Raw genomic sequence first — 18,973 nt, 5'->3', positions numbered from 1 at the left:
TTCTAGATTTGGACTCTAGCGATTTCTACGCCGTATGACACGATCTCATTGTCGTTGGGAAATGGCTAACAATCTGCCGCGATCACTTTAATTTTTGTTGCCATTCCGGTAGGCTATTAGCATTCTTTATTAGTTTTGACCAGCAAGTTACGATGGTGTTTTAGAAGACAGATGTAAAACAACAGAGACTGGCCATTACGTCGTCGCGCACTGATTCAAGCGAAAGCTAGAGATAGCCAGGGAACTTCGCTGTGCATCTCGTTCGTGTCTCTTAGTGGGGCAGCTATAATTAAGGGTAAAGGTTTCCGGTCATGATGTAAATGATGAAAAAGTGCACTATTGCTTGTTTCCTTCATGTTTAGCACAACTCGATTCATAATTTATTCTCAATTTCAAGCGTATTTGTTTACGTAAAGATATGCACTTGAGAATCAGTTGTACTATGCATGAAATGAATAAGTAACTGATGCAGTTTATCATTATTTAAATCATAAATGACACAGTTCCAGGCTTTCTGAAAACATCGATTATGATGAGCGAAATTGAGTTTCCGCTCAGCTCGGAATTCATTAAGGGTGTTTAACAAAATCTCACGGTGCATCGAGTCACCCATCTTCTGAAAATCTACAAAGGATGGGACGTAGTATTTATACCTAAGCGTAAATGTCTAATTTTCTTTTACGTTTTCGTCGTACGTCTCAGAGGAGGCGCTCAAGACGCAGCGGCAACGCCGCCAGTGCGCCTGCGCCGAGGCGAGCCGAGCAGCGGCGAGTGTGCGCGATCCTTGCCGAGCGCAGCGCAGGCCGCGGCCATTAATTACCCGCGCGAGATGTCCGACGCGATAGCAGCCGGTGCAGAGGTGGCTTCCTGGCGCGAGCCCCCTCACTCCCACGGCTGCTGCTCCTCACACGTAGCGCCAAATGTTTACCACTTCACTTTAAAGACACCACGTTTAATACTTCTGAGCTAGAATCGTGTTTTATTGTCCGTACAGCAGGTACATTTCGCAACAATTCCATTATCAACAGTCATCGTGTGGAAAGGAAAAACACACATGAAGAATGATTTGCAGATAGCCTCGATATACAGGGTGACAATTCAAACTACGGCGTGCACACTCTTTATCGAACATGTAAACGTCACTACAGGTATTCGGATTTAGGTTATGACATGTTCGATATGCTTGCCATCATTGGCGATGATATGGCGCAGACAAATAGCTAAATCCTGCACGGCCCGCTGAAGTGTCGGAACATATCCGCTGTCTATGGCCTCCTGAACGACTGTTTTTAGTTCAGCAATGGTTTTGGGGTTATTGCTGTACACTTTGTCTTTCGTCCAGTCCAACAAAAAGGAGTCGTATGCAGAATATGGCGACCAATCGAGGCCCATGCCAGTGGAAGTACTCCTCCAGGACGTTAAACATTCTCCTGCTTTAAAGGAATCGAGCTCCGTCTTACATGAACCACATCTTGCCAAAATCAGGGTCACTTTGGATAATGGGAATAAAATCATTTTCTAAAACCTTCACATACTGTTCGGTAGTCACCGGGCCATCAATGAATATCGCACCGATTATTCCGTGACTGGGCATTGCGCACTACACAGTCACTCGTTGAGGGTGAAGAGACTTCTCGATAGTGATATCCCCGCAAAGTGCCAGTTTTGCTTATTTACAAACCCATCGACATGAAAGTTGGTTTTGTAGCTAAACCAAGCCATATTCGCATCGAAGTCCTGTTCTGCAGTTGTGTGGACAGAAATGTTGGTGAAACACAACCACAGTTCCATCTCCCTGGGACTTCATGGCTGATGGGTTTCAATTTTATATGGGAAGAGACGCAGGTCTTCAACAGCAATTAGTCGCATTGTCTCCCGGTTAATTACCATCTGTTTTGCAGCTCGTCTGATCTATTTCCCGGAGCTTTTTTTCAAAAAGGGAGAAAACGCCTCAAAACATCGAGAAGACACATGCATAATATTGCGAACACTGTCATCACGAACACTACCTGCTCTCTCAAACTTGCGAATGAATTTCTTGATTGTTAGCACACTTGGGTTGGTTGTCTTCAGCTTGAAACGGTCGCAAACTTCCTTTGAGCCGCTGTTGGGAACTTCAGAGGTGGTGGTTCACACCACACCGGGGTACCTCTAATACCCAGCAGCACGTCCTCTTGCATTGATGCATCCATATAATCGTCGTGCCATACTATCCACAAGTTCATCAAGACACTAGTGATCCATATTATCCCACTCCTCAACGGCGATAACGCGTATATCCTTTTGTGTTAGCAGAAGATCCAACACCGTGTTACGAGTGGAGGGCGAAATGCATGCGTTTTAGGTTAAGCAGGTTAGCGTGATGAGGGAAGAACTATGCTGACGTGAGGTCTGGAACATAACAAGGGATGAGAATTCAGAAAGCGGACGTAATTAGTTTGATACTTAACTTTAATCCATTAAGGATGAACATCGCTTATGACGGTACATGACATGAGTCACAATATTATATGTGCTGAATACATTCTTAAAGGTATTGCGTATAGTAACTGAATATGGCGCCTTGCTAGGTCGTAGCAAATGACGTAGCTGAACGCTATGCTAAACTGCGTCTCTGCAAATGAGAGCGTATGTAGACAGTGCACCATCGCTAGCAATGTCGGCTGTACAACTGGGGCGACTGCAAGGCAGTCTCTCTAGACTAGGCCTGCCGTGTGGCGGCGCTCGGTCTGCAATCACTGATAGTGGCAACCCGCGGGTCCGACGTAAACTAACGGACCGCGGCCGATTTAAAGGCTACCACCTAGAAAGTGTGGTGTCTGGCGGTGACACCACAGATCCCTCAGAGTGGTTGGTCACGTCGTCCATAAACAGCTTTTTTCAATCTATCCCAGGCATGTTCCATAGACTTCATGTCTGGAGAACATGCTGGCCACTCTTGTCGAGTGATGTCATCCTGAAGGAAGCCATTCATAAAATGTGCAAGATGGGGGAGCGAATTGTCGTCCATGAAGACGAATGCCTCGACAATATGCTGCCGATATCGTTGCACTGTCGGTCGGAGGATGGCATTCACATATTGCACAACTGTTACGGCGCCTTCCATGACCACCAGCGGTGTACGTCGGCCGCACAGAATGCCACCCCAAATTAGCGGGTAACCTCCACCTTGCTGCACTTGCTGGACAGTGTGTCTAAGACGTTCAACCTGCCTCCAAACACGTCTCCGACGATTGTCTGGTTGAAGGCATTTGCGGCACTCACCGGTGAAGAGAACTTGATGCCAATCCTGAGTTGTCCATTCGGCATGTTGTTGGACTCATCTGTACCGTCCAGCATGATGTCGTGCTTGCAAAGATGAACCTCGCCATAGACGTTGGGAGTGAAGATGCGCATCATGGAGCCTACTGAGCACAGTTTGAGTCCCAACACGACGTCTTGTGGCTGCACGAAAAGCAATATTCAACATGGTGGCGTTGATGTCAGGGTTCCTCCGGGCCGTAATCCTTAGATACCGGTGATCCATTTCAGTAGTAGCCCTTGGGAGGCATGAGCGAGGCAAGTCATCGACAGTTCCTGTCTCTCTGTGTCTCCTCCATCTCCGAACAACATCGCTTTGGTTCACTCCGAGACGCCTGGACACTTCTCTTATTAAGAGCCCTTCCTGGTACAAAGTAACAATGCAGACGCGATCGAACCGCGGCATTGACCGTCTAGGCAAGGTTAACTATAGACAAAACGAGCCGTGTACCTCTTTCCTGGTGGAATGACTGGAACTGATCTGCTGTCGTACCCCCTCCGTCTAATAGGTGCTCCTTATGCATGGTTGTTTACATCTTTTGGCGGATTCAGTGACGTCTCTGAACAGTCAAAGGGACAGTGTCTGTGATATAATATTCACAGTCAACGTCTCTCTTCAGGAGTTCTCGGAGCTGGGGTGCTGCAAAAAAATGTATGTATGCATAGGGTGATTCCATGATATTACAAACTTTCTATAATGATGGTGATGGTTAAATGTACCATTGTGAGTTGAAGGTCCCTCGAACGAGTCGAAATTTATAAGCGAAAACCGATACCTCTGACGTAATACATGTATTGGTACTGCAGTTGCTAAAATTTTAGGGCAGGAAACTTCCAGAAGTGGTAGTATGGACAAAAAAATTAAAAAAATTAAAAAAATGGAAATCATGGGCTCTAAAATGGATACCTCAACAGCTATGACCACCTGTTCGGTAGAGAAGGTGGGTTTCTGATACATTTATCCGTCTCCATCCAACTACCAAGTTTGCAACACCATCACGGAATCACCCAGTATATACATATATTTACAGGCACTGGTGCTGATAACTTTGCCGTTCTGCAATCGCTGGATGACGTTTCCGAACATTGGTTCCTATCCCACCCCTGCAAGTCCCACAAGTTTCTAACGAGAATTTCCGAACGCCCTGTATATTAAAGAAGTATGTACTCTATGTCCATCCCAAAGATTCCTAGATTATCGTATAAAAATTCGAAGGAAATCTGTGAAGAATTTTTCGAGATATTTACAAAAACCTTTCCATTTCTTAAGTAGATATACCAGGTGACCAAAAAGTCAGTATAAATTTGAAAACTGAATAAATCACGGAATAATGTAGATAGAGAGGTATAAATTGACACAGATGCTTGGAATGACATGGGGTTTAATTTGAACCAAAACAATACAAAAGTTCAAAAAATGTCCGAAAGATGGCGCTTCATCCGATCAGAATAGCAATAATTAACATAAAAAAGTAAGACAAATCAGAGATGATGTTCTTTACAGGAAATGCTCAATATGTCCACCATCATTCCTCAACAGTAGCTGTAGTCGAGGAATAATGTTGTGAACGTCACTGTAAAGCATGCCCGGAGTTATGGTGAGGCATTGGGTCGGATGTTGTCTTTCAGCATCCGTAGAGATGTCGGTCGATCACGATACACTTGCGACTTCAGGTAACCCCAAAGCCAATAATCGCACGGACTGAGGTCTGGAGACCTGGGACGAAAGTGGCGGCTGAGCACACGATCATCACCAAACGACACGCGCAAGAGATCTTTCACGCGTCTAGCAATATGGGGTGGAGCGCCATCTTGCATAAACATCGTACGATCCAGCAGGTGTTTATTAGCCGGGCTGGGGATGATGCGATTCTGTAACACATCGGCGTACCTTTCACCCGTCACGGTAGCAGTTACAAAACCAGAATCACGCATATCCTCGAAGATATAAGGCCCGATAACGGTAGATGTGGTAAATCCAACCCATACCATGACTTTCTCGTCGTGCAATGGAATTCTATGACAGTTCTAGGATTTTCGGTAGCCCAAATTCGGCAGTTGTGGGCGTTGACAGACCCTCGGAGCGTGAAATGAGCTTCGTCGGTCCACAACACGTTACTCGACCAATCGTCATCTTCCGCCATCGTTTGAAACGCGCAACCGCAAATGCCCTGCGCTTCACTAAATCGCCAGGTCACAGTTCATGATGCCGATGGATTTTGTACGGATAGCATCGTAGTGTACGCCTCAGTGCTAACCAAACAGTAGAGTATCGAATTCCGGTGCGACGTGCGACTGCACGAGCTCTGACTTCCCCGTGCATAGACGAACCCGCTACAGTCTCCAATTCTTCCTGAACTGTCTCAGCAGCATCACGCCTTGTGCTCGGTCGGCCACTACGGGGTCTATCGTCTAAACAACCCGTGGCTTCGAACTTCGAAATCATTCTCGCCACAGCTGTATTTGTCAACGGACCTTTACCCGTTCGAATCACCTTCCTATGGCGATAGGATCATAATGCTGAACTAGCACATTCCCCATTCTGATAATACAGCTTCACTAAAAGTGTCTTTTCAGGTAATGTCAACACGCTGCAACTGCTGGCGCATCTGATTCTCTCTTTTTTTTCCTTTATTGAATTTCGATTCCCCCTGAAGGGGGCGGGCTTTCAGCAGTGTGGATTTGTAAGTGTGGAGAATGGTAGAGGGGTGCAACCCCCATGTCCGGCCAGAGAGGAGTTTGAGGAGTCGGAGGTGGTTGTGAGATTTGGATTGGATGGAGCGGAGATGAGGGATCCAGGTGAGGTGATGGTCCATGGTGTGGCCAAGGTAGGTGAGGGTGGGGGTGAGGCGGACAGGAAGGGTGCAGACTGTAAGGGATGATTCTCTCTCTCATTACAGCTCCTTTTATACACGATTGTCATGTGCAGTCACTGACGTTTTGCTGTCCAGTGCCATCTGACGGACATTTTGTGAACTTAGTTTTTTTTCTAATAAAACCCCATGTCATTCCAAGCATCTGTGTCAATTTTCACCTCTCTACCTACATTATTGCGTGGTTTATTAAGTTATCAAATTTATACTGACTTTTTGATCACCCGGTATAATTACGAGTATGTAGCATATAAATTAAAGAGGTGTGCAGCCTAGGTCCATGTGAACGTTTGTTAGACCACTGTGCAAATACTTGAAATATATTGATCAAGAACTTTTCGAGATGGTGCAAATGGCTCTGAGGACTATAGGACTTAACATCTGAGGTCATCAGTCCCCTAGAACTTAGAACTACTTAAAGCTAACTAACCTAAGGACATTACACACATCCATGCCCCAGTCACGATTGGAACCTGCGACAATTGCAGCAGCGCGGCTCCGGACTGAAGCGCCATGAACCTACGGCCACCGCGGCCGGCAACTTTTCGAGAGGTTAGTTAACAATCTTTCCCCTTTTTATAGTACACATATATTTATACACCATATATATTAAGGAAATGTATAACCTATGACCAACCACGCTTTATTTAGAGTATCGTGTAAAAATTTGAAGTAAATTGGTCAAGTATTTCTGGAGATTTGTTCTAATACTCTTTCCCCTTTTTATAGTACATGTTGTATATAGTATATATACGAATTACATACCATTAAAGAAATGTGTAGCCTATGTCCGTCAGATCGTTCATTAGGGTATCGCGTAAAATTCTGAAATCGAGCAAGAACTTTTCGAAGTTTTTGCTAACAACTTTAAGCGGCCTGTCTTTATCCAGTGGAGTATAGATTACTGCAACATAAGCATCAATATCAAAGCTTTGGATATTTTTCAAAAAATTACTCCGTTTCTTACATATACTGCTAAGTATTCACCATGAGATATGCCTTACTAATTATTTTGCGCATTAGTAACAGCTGCAGCGGCTGATTCATATTTTATCCTTTTCCTGTTACTAAATTCCAGTTACACATGACAAATCAATTTTCATCTCTCATAATGTACCGAATACTTCACTTTACGTTTCCTGACATTTTGTCCAGAGTTGTGCTGCAGCAGCTCCAAACGCGTCCAGAGCTGCGCTGGACAAAAAGTCAGGAGCCGGAAAGTTTCTTCGACCACGGCGGTACAGCCATGAACTCATCAACAGTTATTCAGAACCTGTGTTATTTCTCATACCAACTAACAAAGCCCACATCTCGTGGTCGTGCGGTAGCGTTCTCGCTTCCCACGCCCGGGTTCCCGGGTTCGATTCCCGGCGGTGTCAGGGATTTTCTCTGCCTCGTGATGGCTGGGTGTTGTGTGATGTCCTTAGGTTAGTTAGGTTTAAGTAGTTCTAAGTTCTAGGGGGACTGATGACCATAGATGTTAAGTCCCATAGTGCTCAGTGCCATTTGAGCCAATTAGCAGAAATCTGATGCTGACATCAATGACAACAAGGATAACACCAGTGATTTCGAGGGCAAGGATCATGCCGCCAACGTCTGTCTCAATTTTATCTATCTGGGTAGTTATTGCATTTTCTATATTTCTATTATACTGGCTGGATCATGATGAGCCGCAGAAGAGAGGAAGCGAAGGCCGATGGTCCTCGCACGTTCCTGACGCCCTAGGGAGTGGCAGTCCAGTTTCAAAAGGTAGGACAAGAGGAGTATCGTAGCCACAGGTAACCAGTGTACAAGCTACGTATTCTCATGGCGTGGTACCAGCCGGATAGGTACCGCCCGTTTTTCACAAACTATGGCCAACACTACGTAAGATGCTAGTCTCTAGTTAAAAAGCGCCAATAATGAGCCATGACAGGAGTCCGGGAAACGCAAGTAAACTACCGTTTCATAGGCCAAGCAATTTGCTCAAAGCGCAGATTCACAGAGTTCATTTTCTCCGCGGCACCTTCCGCGAAGACAAGGGAGAGAGAGGCCAGTCACGAAATAGTGATCTCTGTTATCCTCGCGGAACGTTAGGTTGTTCTGCTTTGTTAGAAATTTTCCGCTCTGTGTTTGGGGCTGAACTTCGTCAGTCAGAGGCTACTTCACGTGGAGTCAAGGTAGTCATTTTCTAGAGGAGCACGAAGGTAATTCATTGGCTGATCTTAAAAAATATGAGAAACTGACAGGTTAGCAGAGTTATACATACAGAAAGGCAGCCCATCGTCTGGAGTTTAACTTTTCTGTGGAGAGTGATTACAAGTTTTGCTAAAATAATCTCATTGGACAACATTTGGCAGATCCTACTGAATGGCAAAATCGATTTTACCCTGACTTTGTGGGGATCAGAGAAAATATTGCAAAATAGAGATGACTTTAATTTGGTCTTCGTTTCAGAACTTGTCTTCTATTCACTGTGGTCTTCTGACTGGGCAAAAACACGCTTCACTGAACTTCCACTTTTGGCTTGGCGCTGCAGTGGAAGAGAGACAATTTTCCGAAGAGAGGCCGCAATATTTAATGGCTGAGTGTGTCAGTGGCCGTCTGACCAGCTCGCATGCAACGTTCAACTCTCCAACTCACGAATGATGACAGGAACAGGCAGCACAGGTGAACCAGGAATGCTGGTTGTTAGGCGTTTGCAGGCATATTGTTTTGACTTGATTAGGTTACACGATTTTTTACGTTTGGCTAGGCAACCGAGTGCTCATCAATGACTGGCCAGTTTGTCTTACCTGCATGTGGTTTCCATATGTGTTCTTGGTACAATCAGAGCAATCTCTGTATGCCCGTCCACAGTGACCTCTTCTCACGAATGACTTGTGAGGTGGCGATCATTTTCTTTGCACCCAATCCTCGTGGACTTTGTCAAGACTTAACCCGTCGTTAGTTTAAGTTGTTCTGTATTTGCAAATCACGGTTTCCCTTTCTCTGTGTTCGATAGATCATGATTATGTGTAATTTTTTGGGTCATGTTCATGTATGTACTCAAAGAGAATATTGTAATAAATTAGGGTCTCTTTGGACAGCTATTTCATTCCAGTAATTAGATGAACACCTTTACAGTTACTGAAATTTTAATGCTATTTGAAACAATGAAACTCAGTACTCATTTAATAGGGCCACACTATTCACATACTTATCCATTTGGACAACAGTTTCATCACAGTATCTAAGTTCGTGGGGAGTGGTCTGCCTCTGGGTCTGCCCAACCGATGCAGATCACAGTGACAGCCGAAAGATTCGTCAAACTCGGTCGACGTCTTTCTTGTTGACTGAAATGATTGGAAAAAGTAATGATTGGAAAAAGTTTGACGAATGTATTATGACTGTTTTTTCCGTTTTAAGTTCATTGCAATAACTGAATTAAGATTAAGACTGAAAAACCTATAATAATTGATTATAACATAGCTGTGGGAGATGGCCATGGATACTTATACAATGAAAACAAACATATTCCAACAATTCTGTTTGAATCAACAGAAACTGTGCCCTAGTCGCTTTGAACATGTTGTTACAGTATTTCATTGAGCACACTCAAAAACATCATACTGGAGTCCACTAATGCATAAGTGAGTTAGCGACGAATATATCAGTGAATCCGAAGTAACTTCAGTCTCACGACTGAAGTCGGAAAGAGAGCTGCTGCTGGATATTCCAGTCTTCCCTTCAATTTTGACATAAAATCCTGTTTCATAAAAGGAAAACTGATCGTAAATGTGACTCACTCAAGTTAAAACACTACTTTCGTGGCAGCGTAAAGGTAATACTACACATATAAATTTTATTCGGCAGATATAAATTATCCTCCTCATTATTATTCGATAAGAAAAATAACCAGTTCAGTACCACTGTAATCTAAACTACTGGCAATTAAATTTTAATGCACTTTTTTAAAGACTTAGAGTCTCGCCAAGACGAAACCCTTTAAAGTTCACATTGAGGAGAAGAATGTTTCCATTAACAATCTAATGATCCGCTACATGGAGCTCTTTAGGAACAGAACAGTAGTACAGGATGGTAAAGATGGGATTAACCGGCTGTACTATTTTTGCAAGAACTGTGTGTCCTTCAGCAACCTCCCACATAGGGTTAATCTTTTCCAGCCCTTCCGCTCCTTGCTCACTTCCGACGTAGCGGCGCCAACATGTCGCCATCCTCCAGATAGGCTCTTGCGAATGCTGCTTCTTCTTCTTCTGCCACTATTCGTCCACTGGCGAATGACGGCCTCTTCACTCTGTTCAGTCCCGTAAGGTACCAGCATGCTGCTGCAGGTAACATGAATCTCGATCTTCCAGTGTGTCTTTCCTGTTTCCGAAGCTGCCAGTGAATTATCATAAATGTCACCTATTCTCGCTATGTACACAGCACGTCGCCAGTTCAGCCTGCCAACTCTCTCGAGGAGGTCGTTTCTGCTTTTGTCACTGCCGTTAATGCCCGGTACTTGCGTTTCGTATCTTCGTGCTAACTTCTAACTCCAAGAGCAGGAAGCCATTGACCGTTCTAACAGAACTATTCGTTGTAGCTCCAAGTAAGTAAAACGCCTCGATTCCTCTCACAACAGCCAGTATATTTAGTTACTCCAAAGAGCAAAAATAGTCATACTAAGATACTATAATACATTATTCTAATGTGCCACAACATCATCCTCACCCTTGGACAACTTCCAACGGTACAGACAGTTGGAGTGGCCTGGTAATCACTCTTCGCTCCAAAGTAGCGAGAATAACAGTCCAATATACTATGTCCCGGCAAATTTGTAAGTCCTCTACCACCACCCTTTTCTACAGGGTAATACATTTTATTTATTTATTTACACGTCAAATTTTGTAGGATCAAATTGAGGAGCAAATCTCCAATGACTTGGAACGAAACTGTACATCAAATTACAACATTAAAATAATAACAGATAAAAATAAAATGTTTATAAACGTGAAAAAGTCAGTCCATAAGTTTAAGTAAATGCTGTCAACAATAAAACAAGGATCAGTTTAATTTTTCAAGCAACTCCTCGACAGAATAGAAGGAGTGTCCCATGAGGAAACTTCAGTTTCGATTTGAATGCGCGTGGATCAATGCTAAGATTTTTTAATTCCGAGTGGTAGCATATTGAAAATGCATGCTCATTTTCACTAATCATGTGCCCTGTGTGTGAAATTAAAACGTCAGGTTTTGTTGAAGTGTGTGCTACAAACTGTAAACACTGATTGTTACTGTGATTTAGCGTTAGTTTATTTTCTACGAGCCCTGAACATAAGTCATGAACTGCACTATTTTAAAGCAAGACAATGTTGCACACAACATCTTTTATTACCAAGCTACTGTCATCAGCAAACAGGAATATTTTAAGTTACCCATGATACTATAGGGCATATCATTTATATAAATAAGGAACAGGAGTTGCCCCAACACTGATCCCTGGGGCACCCCCCACTTGACTGTACCCCACTCAGACCCCACATCACAGCCATTCCCAGTATGGTGAATAATGACCTTTTGCTGTGTGTTGCTAAAGTAAGAGGTGAACCAATTGTGAGCTACTCCTCGTATTCCATATTGGTCCAATTGCTGCAGCAATATTTTGTCATCAATACAATTAAATGCCTTAGTTAAATCGAAAAATATGCCTAGCGGTCGAAATCTTTTGTTTAACCCATCCTGTACCTCACAGAGAAACGAAAATTTGCATTTTCAGTTGTTGAACGACTTCTAAAGCCGAACTGTAGATTTGAAAGTAAATCGTGCGATATAAAATGATTAATTATCCTTACATACAAAGCCTTTCCAGTAACCTTAGAAAACACTGATGGCATAGAAATAGGTCTAAAATTGTCTACATTATCCCTGTCTCCCTTTATATAGAGCGGCTTTACTACTGAGTACTTTAATCGTTCAGAAAACTGACCATTCCTAAAGGAAAAACTACAAATAGGGCCAAATACAGGGCTAACATGTGCAGCACAATATTTTAATATTCTGCTAGATACTCTACCATATCCATGATAGTCCTTAGTCTTCAGTGATTTGATTATTGACTCCATCTCCCCCTTGCCTGTATCTCAGGGGAGTATTTCAGACATCAATTTCCTAAAGACATTTGCCAAGGAAGTTATATGATTCCCTGCAGGAACAAAATTTTTATTTAATTCACCAGTAATGCTCAGAAAATGATTTATCAGTAACAGAAATATTTTTACTACGAACTGACTTTATATCGTCGACCTTGTGCTGCTGACCAGACACTTCCTTCACAACTGACCATATGGTTTTAATTTTCTCCTGTGAATTAGCTATCCTATTTGCTTACCACATTTGACGCGGAAAGTAAACGAGAACTTTTTAAGCACCTTACAATATTGTTTGTAATGGCCTACTATAGCTTGATTGTGACCACTTCTAACATTTTGATATAATTCCCGTTTGTTGATAACCTTATCCCACTAGTCAGCCACCCAGGGTGCCTATTACTCCCAGTACCCCGTTTAGAACGTTCTAGTGGAGAGCAACTCTCAAAGAGCATGAGAAATGTGTTAGGGAAAGCATTATACTTATCATCTATGTTATTGGCAGCACTACAAACATCCTGCTACTCTTGTTCCTCGACAAGGTTTAAAAAACTCTCTGTTGGTAATAGTTTGTAATTATATGTCACCTTTGTTTGTGTACAAAAGCCTTTTAATGTTAAAATTTGCGCATCATGGCCTGCAAGGCATTCACCCTTTCACTAACAGAATGCCCATCTAATAATGAAGAAAGAATAAAAATAGTGCCTATGGCTTTGCTACTTCTTGGAAAAGGGAAATATCGCCAATTCTAATCTACTGGCGACTACCGACGTTCTGAACTTGATGAAAGTTCCTAAGTAACAGTACGTAGTCTTTGTTCCAATGATTCTAGAAGTCTTCAGTTAGTTTCTGCCGGATCTTGAATTCTTTTACAAAGACAGCTCATTCTGAGGGCTTGAAACCTCTCGGTAAAGTATCCAAGACTTCCTCCTACCAGAAAGCACCCTGGTATATGCAATTCGTCATAAGTCTGGGTGATTAAGTGTCCGGTTGAGGCGGCTTCGACGCTAACAAGAATAGTTTTGAAGTCTCTTCTCGTCCAGACTGCTTCGCCTAAGTACTTTACGAAGGCATCGTTTAAATGAACCGACCGTTCTTTCTCACCAAACTCCCCATTAAGCCGCACATAGCCCAATGAACTTACAGGTCCTGGGGCCTGCTCGTATCCATGTTATGGAGGGGTTAGTCCCGCATTGCCAACCTCACAGTCGGTGGCATTGCAGTAACATCGCAACAGACTTCCTCCCAACCATGTAGCTAGAAATTTGAGACGTCATATTGTCTCTTGAGGGCACTAAACTGTTTCGCTGCAAATCAGATGTGGGTAAGTGTTTCCGTTTTCCTCACACGTGACGTAAACGGTCAGAAGCATCGCAGAAAATGTGAAGGCACGAGCTTCTGTTCCCAGAGGCTGAGATTCACCTGGGTGTAGAGATTATAAGGATCCGGAAGGAATGATACCCACTACGCCATTTCGGTGCAAGTTGATTAGGAAGGATTTCTTCCGAGTACAATTCTAACAGCCAAGTGTCTTGGAATAAAATCTTTCCGGTGATGGCCACTGACGAAACCAAACCCAGAGCATCATAGGAGCTTACAGTAACTCATGAGAAATTTCTTTTGGTCGCTGTCACGTCTAATTCTTCGTTGGTGATAGCCCTTCGAGGTAAAGAAGACCTATTTAGTGCCCCATACTACGCCTAGTAATGTGTTATTCGGTTTTACGTTTTGTCCTTGGGCCTTGCATATTTGGGACAAGCGTGGTGAACTTGCCCACTTTGACAATGACAACCGTATTTGTTGCGTCAACAACACCAATAGAGATACATCAGACCATCTAATCCTTTGGTTCCAGCTGCACCATCATCCATGTACTTTTTCTTAGGTACTAAGGCACCAGCCGTGTTGAATTGTGACTTGTAGGTGGTTGACAGTTCCATGAATGTGGTCGATAACAGGAACGACTGCAGTAAGACCTAAAGGAAGGCGTTTGAAGCGGTAAACAGTCGCCTTCCGTGTCTGCATTGATTGTGAAGTTTCGCTGAAGAAACCCAGACGAAGACTTTATACCACAGGAACGTCATGGAGTCTTGGTCAACCTAGTTCAGAGCAAGCTGAGGGAAAGCTTTAGCTATATCAGCTATAATGGCGAAACGTCGTAGGCGGAATCGTAGGAGCACTGCCATTACTTCTGGTAGAGGGTTGGGACCAATCCGTAAAACGTCGTTCGGCGACGGGCGCCTTCTTCATGAGCATTTCTTGTCTTTCTTTTTCGACCACGTTATGTGGCAAATAAAAGGTGTCTGTACGTGATTCCGGAGCAGCTAACTCAACATTATTCTGTCTGATGTATTCTGACATCTGAGTTTTGTAGGCGTGTCTCAGCTGGTTGGTTTTTAGTAGACGCTTTCGCAGGCCAGCAAATCGTCTTTCAGCTTTTCGGAAATTGTTAGGAACAACGCATGTGGACTTACGTGGCACACGAACTACTCATCGGGATAAGGTAAGATGCACTGAACTCTTCCAGACTCACGATGTCCCTCGCGCTCATTGATGGTTGCTGCTCAAGGCTAACACTTATCGATTCTAAATCCCCAAAACTGCTCATATTATGATCCGTTGGCTGTTGTGACGCGAGTTTACTAAGGTTAACAGCACTGTAGATTGCTGAAACATCTGGTCGACTTCCGCGAAGTACCCAGTCAAACTTTAAGGACATCAAGACTGGAGACGGAAATAGTCGTATGGGCGATGCATTATGAACTAATTTCCGTTATTGATCGGCTCCTATAAGTAAACGAGTGGGAACGTCGGCTCCTATAAGTAAACGAGTGGGAACGTCGTATGTCAGCAGGATCAGTCAGCGTCAGGTTACATACGTGTTGTGCAATTGTAATATGTTGTGATACATACGGGTGACTGGTGAAAGAATGTGAACTCACAAAGGCGTTGATACTAATGTGCTCGTTTTCCATGTATAAAAGTGATTTAGCAGTACACTACCGTAATAACTCTGTAACTTGTTAGAGTTAAAAAGAAGGTGCGTCATGATTTGAGTTTGTGTGGTGTTCTTTTCCTGCGTAACGGAAGAGGGACAGTACCTTAGAACCTCAAAAACGATGAATACAGTTCAAGTGAGACAGAAAAACAAACATGCAAACAACGCACATAATAATCATGCAGATTGACAATGAGATTAAATTCTCGAAATGTGTTGTACTAAGCGTGAAGAAATACGTAACTTGTGCAGTGTTTCATTACATAAGTCACGCATAATACGGTTTTGGCATCCGCTTATTATTATTAGACGGAATTTGGTTAGACTGAATGTTACGCGCTGAAGCCTAGGGTAGCGCGTTTAAATTTGGTCGTACTTCTCCGTGGATACTCTTACTCATCTGCGCTCCGTCTACTTGTACCGCTAGAAACTCCCTTCGGATAAGTTATGTCTTTTTACGCGGATTATACAGAGATGACAGATTTCTTCTGGGAGGGCACGCGATATCTGGCGGAGTGTCACTCCACCATAGGCACTGACGTCTTTGCCCAATGAATTTAACGCCTGTATTCTTCGGTAATATTCCGTGAACGTTAAATTGAGGTTTTCCGGAGATACTAAGTGAACAGGCACAATCGCTTCGAAATAATCTAGGTGCGCCTGAATGATTTTATTACTATCTCCGTGTCGTTCCCGAAGAACTTTCTTTGTATCCTTGAAAGCGGACACTGTTACGGCCATACCATCGACTAGCATCTTAGGTTCACTTTCGAGGTAGCCTCGAAGAAATTCATGCTTATTAACCGTAGAAGGGGAGGAGCTGCTACCCACCGAGCTCTCAAGTTATTCCCAAAATTTAGGCCAGCTCTCCACGTCTCTTGTGAAGGGCTCTGATTTAATGGACGGTAATTTAACTGTCCTGGTAACTGCATTGGCTCAAGGATTGCCATTATTTGTGCTTGATGATGACGTGGATTCAGAGAGTTCTGTTTCGGTACCCTCAGATACGCTGACATGGGAGCGCTTCGTTTTATCAGCATAATCCTCACGTACCATTGTTGTAATCATTCTCTGACATAAGATCGCGTATTTGGTCGTCCAACAGTACAACAGTTGACAGCGTGTCCTCCAAAAGAGCGTTGTAGTATTTAAATTCGGACAACGGCGTCGTAGATCAGAATTCTCCGTTCGCGGTGAGAAATAGAGTAAAATTTGATCTCTTATGACTTCGCTTTCTTTGTAGAATATGCAGTTTTTCTGTCGCTGTGTCTACAGTGCTGTCACAACTTAATGATCTGTTCACAAGACTATTGTTGTGTACAAATAAAAATTCACTACGTTTACATGCGACACAACTTCCGAAACATGAAAACCTAAGTGTTTACATGACAAGGTAGCAGCGAATTTGCTAGCCCAGTTAAATATCGCGCTTGGAAAAACAACTGTTATAGTTTCTATTAAAATGGAGAAATTTCTAGAGCTGTATTTAAAGTGACGATTTTATTTTGGCAACTAGTTTCAACGTTGTAAAAACTTCATCTTCAGGCCCATACACTTGCTGACGTCAACTGTATGCGGCTGATACTAGGAGTCAGTGGTGAGATACGGCGTGCTCCCTGTGGAAGGTGGTTACTCCCCAGAGTACAACGTTGTAACTAGTTGCTAAAATAAAATCGACACCTTAAGTACAGCTGGAGGAGTTTCTTCATTTTTAATATAAATTTATACCAGCTGACTTCCCACGTCCTCCATTTCAGCTATCTATGTTTGAAGGTTATAGTTTCTGATTTACTTCAGATGGTTCAAATGGCTCTGAGCACTAAGGGACTCAACTTCTGAGGTCATTACTCCCCTAGAACTTAGAACTAGTTAAACCTATCTAACCTAAGGACATCACACACATCCATGCCCGAGGCAGGATTCGAACCCGCGACCGTAGCAGTCTCCCGGTTCCAGAATGCAGCGCCTAGAACCGCACGGCCATTTCTGCCGGCTCTGATTTAGTCAACATAATCGCAATTTCTCTTCAATTTGACGAGATGGAAACAACTTTAGTCTAGTATTTCTACTTATCCCTCACTGTACAAAAAGCCACTCCGAACCATTTAGCCGAAAATTTGGATAAACAAGACGAAGTCTGACGGCCAAAGCTCGTTTCAAAACCGACTGCGTTTACATGGGAGCGAAAATCGATTGCGGAATTGGAAAAACGGCGACTAGAAACGAATTTGCTGACCCGATTTAGAAGTGTTTACACGACCATCCTGAAGCGGTATTGGGAAATCGGTTTACGAAATTCGACTTTGGCAGCCCCATGTAAACGGGGTGATGATGACAGTAGCAAATGTTCAAAAGTTAGTAGCTGCTGTTGACAAAAGGAGTGCGGAAGTCAGTCATGGATAATAACAACCGCTAATTTGCGGTACATGTGCCACAACAATATTGCGGGCAGCGTTATATGCAGAATTATTTGAAACGACTTAAATCGGACGCACACCCGTCATGGCGGCATATATCAATTAGTTTTCGCTTTTGTTGATAACGTTGACGACACGACATCAGTCGGCAATGGTGTAGAGATGAGCGAAGCCGATGCAGTGTTGACTTCCGCTATTGGCGGGCGTTAATTCTGAGATTGTTTACTGTGGAAAGTGGATTAGATTTGATTTGGTGCCGAATCAAGATTTTAGGAATTGCGTGGCATGTCATCGGGAAAAGTGTGTCAGACTTGGCGACAAATATGACTGGAGCGTACACCGGCTACGGCAAACCAGGACTGCTCCCGGCTGCGTACACAAGAAGCGGAAATGTCGATGATAAACAGGTGGATCACTTTCTAGGTAAGTTAAAATAATTGTCAGTTTTTGTGGTGCATCTTTTGTCGGTGTTTTTCTCGATTGTAACTGTTGTTGTTGTTGATGTTGTTGTGGTCTTCAGTCCTGAGACTGGTTTGATGCAGCTCTCCATGCTTCTCTATCCTGTGCAAGCTTATTCATCTCCCAGTACCTACTGCAACCTACATCCTTCTGAAACTGCTTAGTTTATTCATCTCTTGGTCTCCCTCCACAATTTCTATCCTCCACGCTGCCCTCCAACGCTAAATTTGTGATCCCCTGGTGCCCCAGAACATGTCCTACCAACTGGTCCCTTCTTCGTGCCACAAACTCCTCTTCTCCCCAATTTTATTCAATACCTCCTGATTAGTTATTTGATCTACCCATCCAATCTTCAGCATTCTTCTGTAGCACCACATTTCAAAAGCTTCTATTCTCTTCTTGTCCAAACAACTTATCGTCCATGTTTCACTTCCATACATCGCTACACTCCATACAAATGCTTTCAGAAACGAATTCCTGACACTTAAATCTATACTCGATGTTAACAAATTTCTCTTCTTCAGAAACACTTTCCTTGCCATTGCCACTCTACATTTTATATCCTCTCTACTTCGACCATCATCAGTTATTTTGCTCCCCAAATAGCAAAACACCTTTACTACTTTAAGTGTCTCATTTCCTAATCTAATTCCCTCAGCAACATCCGATTTAATTTGACTACATTCCATTATCCTCGTCTTGCTTTTGTTGATGTTCATCTTAAATTGTCCTTTCAAGACACTGTCCGTTCCATTCAACTGCTCTTCCAGGTCCTTTGCTGTCTCTGACAGAATTACAATGTCATCGGCGAACCTCAAAGTT

The sequence above is a fragment of the Schistocerca gregaria genome, chromosome 3 (genome assembly GCF_023897955.1).
Source record: "Schistocerca gregaria isolate iqSchGreg1 chromosome 3, iqSchGreg1.2, whole genome shotgun sequence".
NCBI classification, from domain to species: Eukaryota; Metazoa; Arthropoda; class Insecta; order Orthoptera; family Acrididae; genus Schistocerca; species Schistocerca gregaria.
The sequence above is the reverse complement of the archived record's forward strand: the minus strand, read 5'-3'. Positions refer to the sequence as shown.